Source organism: Schistocerca serialis, unplaced genomic scaffold (genome assembly GCF_023864345.2).
Source record: "Schistocerca serialis cubense isolate TAMUIC-IGC-003099 unplaced genomic scaffold, iqSchSeri2.2 HiC_scaffold_156, whole genome shotgun sequence".
NCBI lineage: Eukaryota > Metazoa > Arthropoda > Insecta > Orthoptera > Acrididae > Schistocerca > Schistocerca serialis.
The window spans coordinates 10,001-15,000 of NW_026047715.1; the positions used below are offsets into that span (position 1 = coordinate 10,001).

The 5,000-nt window shown below is 52.2% G+C and overlaps 1 non-coding gene across 1 annotated transcript in view; it reads right to left on the bottom strand.

Annotated features, from left to right (window-relative positions):
- Positions 1–1,108, bottom strand: part of LOC126443543 (small subunit ribosomal RNA) — a 1,909-nt gene extending 801 nt beyond the window's left edge. The window contains exon 1 of the ribosomal RNA XR_007581993.1: positions 1–1,108. This exon is cut by the window's left edge and continues 801 nt beyond it. This is a non-coding gene — a ribosomal RNA (small subunit ribosomal RNA).
- Positions 1,109–5,000: the final 3,892 nt, after the last annotated feature.

The window sequence follows — 5,000 nt, forward strand, 5'->3', positions numbered from 1 at the left end:
GGCGGTATCTGATCGCCTTCGAACCTCTAACTTTCGTTCTTGATTAATGAAAACATACTTGGCAAATGCTTTCGCTTCTGTTCGTCTTGCGACGATCCAAGAATTTCACCTCTAACGTCGCAATACGAATGCCCCCGCCTGTCCCTATTAATCATTACCTCGGGTTCCGAAAACCAACAAAATAGAACCGAGGTCCTATTCCATTATTCCATGCACACAGTATTCAGGCGGGCTTGCCTGCTTTAAGCACTCTAATTTGTTCAAAGTAAACGTGCCGGCCCACCGAGACACTCAATAAAGAGCACCCTGGTAGGATTTCAACGGGGTCCGCCTCGGGACGCACGAGCACGCACGAGGCGGTCGCACGCCTTCGGCTCGCCCCACCGGCAGGACGTCCCACGATACATGCCAGTTAAACACCGACGGGCGGTGAACCAACAGCGTGGGACACAAATCCAACTACGAGCTTTTTAACCGCAACAACTTTAATATACGCTATTGGAGCTGGAATTACCGCGGCTGCTGGCACCAGACTTGCCCTCCAATAGATACTCGTTAAAGGATTTAAAGTGTACTCATTCCGATTACGGGGCCTCGGATGAGTCCCGTATCGTTATTTTTCGTCACTACCTCCCCGTGCCGGGAGTGGGTAATTTGCGCGCCTGCTGCCTTCCTTGGATGTGGTAGCCGTTTCTCAGGCTCCCTCTCCGGAATCGAACCCTGATTCCCCGTTACCCGTTACAACCATGGTAGGCGCAGAACCTACCATCGACAGTTGATAAGGCAGACATTTGAAAGATGCGTCGCCGGTACGAGGACCGTGCGATCAGCCCTAAGTTATTCAGAGTCACCAAGGCAAACGGACCGGACGAGCCGACCGATTGGTTTTGATCTAATAAAAGCGTCCCTTCCATCTCTGGTCGGGACTCTGTTTGCATGTATTAGCTCTAGAATTACCACAGTTATCCAAGTAACGTGGGTACGATCTAAGGAACCATAACTGATTTAATGAGCCATTCGCGGTTTCACCTTAATGCGGCTTGTACTGAGACATGCATGGCTTAATCTTTGAGACAAGCATATGACTACTGGCAGGATCAACCAGGGAGCTGCGTCAACTAGAGCTGAGCAGCCGGCCGCCCGGGAGTGTGTCCCGGGGGCCCGCGCGAACACGCAAGCGTCCGCTCAATTATTCTGCAAACAGGAGGAGGCTGAGCTCCCCTGCACAACACACCTCGAAACCCTCTCAGGTCCCGGCGGCGCGCAGCGCCGTCCTAAGTACTTGGTCGGGTTCGAGAGAGGCGCAATCGCCCGGAGTTAGGCGAGTAGACGCTTTAGGTGCGACCACCCGTGCTCCCAACTGAGCTTGCCGCTGCCGACAGAGGCCCGGGAGCGTGCTGTCGTGGCATTGCCGGCGGGAGACAACACGCGCCACCTACGGTGACCGGCAGCTCCAACGCCAGCGCCACAGAAGGACAAAAGCCCTACTTGGGTGCCGAAGCGAACTCTCCCAGCACAGCGCACGCGCCAACACGTCCGCACAGCTGCGATACAAACCACCTGCGAGAACCGCTGGGGCGACCGAGCAGCAGACGGCGTCGCGGCGCCGAGCGCCGGGCGGCGGCGCATCCTCAGCGCACAAAGTCCTCAATCGGACCAGCACACTGCAGATGGCCACCGCGCTTCGCACCGGGCCCGCGAGGACCTACTTTGGCCGCAAGGCGCCGCGAGCAGGGGGCGCCGGCGCGCAGCTGCGCCGCCTGCCGCGTCCGTCGGCCGGCGCGCCTGCCACCGGCCGCCCCCACCAGCCGGCTGTAGCGCGTGCGCCCACGCACCGCGCTGCCAGCACGCCGGGCGGCCCCCCCTCACCGGCCGGGGACGGTCCCACCCAGCCACCGCCGCGTATCGCCTCACACCCAGATCCCCCTTTCACGTTCGTGGGCATGGTGGGTCCCCTTTCACGTTCGTGGGCATGGTGGGTATCCCTGAAACAACCGGTTAATAGCTCGACCGATCGTCGCCAACACTGATTCACCTCTAGCGAGAACAACCGCACCACAACGGGTTACCGGTTGTTCATTTGCGTAACGTCACCAGCAAACGTACACGTCCATCGCCATTTGCAACGAGTATTGCATGCCTGTGTCAGGTGTCACAACACACTACGTCTGCCCACATAGACGCAACAACATGTGCACGCCTAGAGAACACGTGGAAGGTAGACCCCGTACGTATGCGGTGTCCATTGCGCGAACGACTGTCAGCCCGCCTCTGCAGCATGTCGCAGATGTGGAACGCGGTGCAACATGCTATCACGGTGTGTGAGAAGAGACGACTACGTCCGAATACACGCTCCACTACATCAACAGACTGCTCATGCTGATCGCCATCCAGGGCGTCCGTTCCTCCCACACGTCTGTATGGCGTACCACACTGCAATCCAGCTCTTATAGGGAGACGACACGTAGCTGCGTGCACAATATTTGGACTGTATGGTCCGCCGTTGCTAGGCGCTGTCGTCATACGGTCACATGGGCCACGATGTATCATTCAGTACATACGGAGCAATGTGCAGTACAGTTTGTGGGTTTTGCGTACATCGGCGGACAGGTGACAGGCCGTACCACAACGTAGGCTGAGTACGTCGGCATGCGAAGGGCATTGAACATGCAAACTTCTCACCGACCAGCTTGCGAAGGCAGGGGGGAAGGGGGGGGGGGCATGTACGTCCTGCTGCTATCCACACTACAGTGTATAGCAGGAGCATGTGGAAAGTCAGCAACACCTGCAAGGTGTTTAACATGACGCGATACACAGGGGACCGGGCAGTGCGAGTAGCGAACTATATTGCGAGGGTTGCGGTTAGGCAACACTACACTACTTTAACGGGTTGCATAACAATTACAGAGCAGGTTCAGCGACAACGTGCGTCAGGTTAAGGCGCAATATAGTTTAGGTTACGGCGCACTTTAGGTTAGGTTAAGGCACATTATAGGTTAGGTTAAGGCACAACATGGGTTACGTTAAGGCACAACATGGGTTACGTTAAGGCACAACATGGGTTAGGTTAAGGCACAACATGGGTTAGGTTAAGGCACAACATGGGTTAGGTTAAGGCACAACATGGGTTAGGTTAAGGCACAACATGGGTTAGGTTAAGGCACAACATGGGTTAGGTTAAGGCACAACATGGGTTAGGTTAAGGCACAACATGGGTTAGGTTAAGGCACAACATGGGTTAGGTTAAGGCACAACATGGGTTAGGTTAAGGCACAACATGGGTTAGGTTAAGGCACAACATGGGTTAGGTTAAGGCACAACATGGGTTAGGTTAAGGCACAACATGGGTTAGGTTAAGGCACAACATGGGTTAGGTTAAGGCACAACATGGGTTAGGTTAAGGCACAACATGGGTTAGGTTAAGGCACAACATGGGTTAGGTTAAGGCACAACATGGGTTAGGTTAAGGCACAACATGGGTTAGGTTAAGGCACAACATGGGTTAGGTTAAGGCACAACATGGGTTAGGTTAAGGCACAACATGGGTTAGGTTAAGGCACAACATGGGTTAGGTTAAGGCACAACATGGGTTAGGTTAAGGCACAACATGGGTTAGGTTAAGGCACAACATGGGTTAGGTTAAGGCACAACATGGGTTAGGTTAAGGCACAACATGGGTTAGGTTAAGGCACAACATGGGTTAGGTTAAGGCACAACATGGGTTAGGTTAAGGCACAACATGGGTTAGGTTAAGGCACAACATGGGTTAGGTTAAGGCACAACATGGGTTAGGTTAAGGCACAACATGGGTTAGGTTAAGGCACACCATGGGTTAGGTTAAGGCACACCATGGGTTAGGTTAAGGCACACCATGGGTTAGGTTAAGGCACAACATGGGTTAGGTTAAGGCACAACATGGGTTAGGTTAAGGCACAACATGGGTTAGGTTAAGGCACAACATGGGTTAGGTTAAGGCACAACATGGGTTAGGTTAAGGCACAACGTAGGTTAGGTTAAGGCACAACGTGGGTTAGGTTAAGGCACAACGTGGGTTAGGTTAAGGCACAACGTGGGTTAGGTTAAGGCACAACGTGGGTTAGGTTAAGGCACAACGTGGGTTAGGTTAAGGCACAACATGGGTTAGGTTAAGGCACACCATGGGTTAGGTTAAGGCACAACATGGGTTAGGTTAAGGCACAACATGGGTTAGGTTAAGGCACAACATGGGTTAGGTTAAGGCACAACATGGGTTAGGTTAAGGCACAACATGGGTTAGGTTAAGGCACAACATGGGTTAGGTTAAGGCACAACATGGGTTAGGTTAAGGCACAACGTAGGTTAGGTTAAGGCACAACGTGGGTTAGGTTAAGGCACAACATGGGTTAGGTTAAGGCACAACATGGGTTAGGTTAAGGCACAACATGGGTTAGGTTAAGGCACAACATGGGTTAGGTTAAGGCACAACATGGGTTAGGTTAAGGCACAACATGGGTTAGGTTACGGCACAACATGGGTTACGTTACGGCACAACATGGGTTACGTTACGGCACAACATGGGTTACGTTACGGCACAACATGGGTTACGTTACGGCACAACATGGGTTACGTTACGGCACAACATGGGTTACGTTACGGCACAAATTAGGTTAGGTTACGGCACAAATTAGGTTAGGTTAAGGCACAAATTAGGTTAGGTTAAGGCACAAATTAGGTTAGGTTAAGGCACAAATTAGGTTAGGTTAAGGCACAAATTAGGTTAGGTTAAGGCACAAATTAGGTTAGGTTAAGGCACAAATTAGGTTAGGTTAAGGCACAAATTAGGTTAGGTTAAGGCACGATATAGGTTAGGTTAAGGCACGATATAGGTTAGGTTAAGGCACGATATAGGTTAGGTTAAGGCACGATATAGGTTAGGTTAAGGCACGATATAGGTTAGGTTAAGGCACGATATAGGTTAGGTTAAGGCACGATATAGGTTAGGTTAAGGCACGATATAGGTT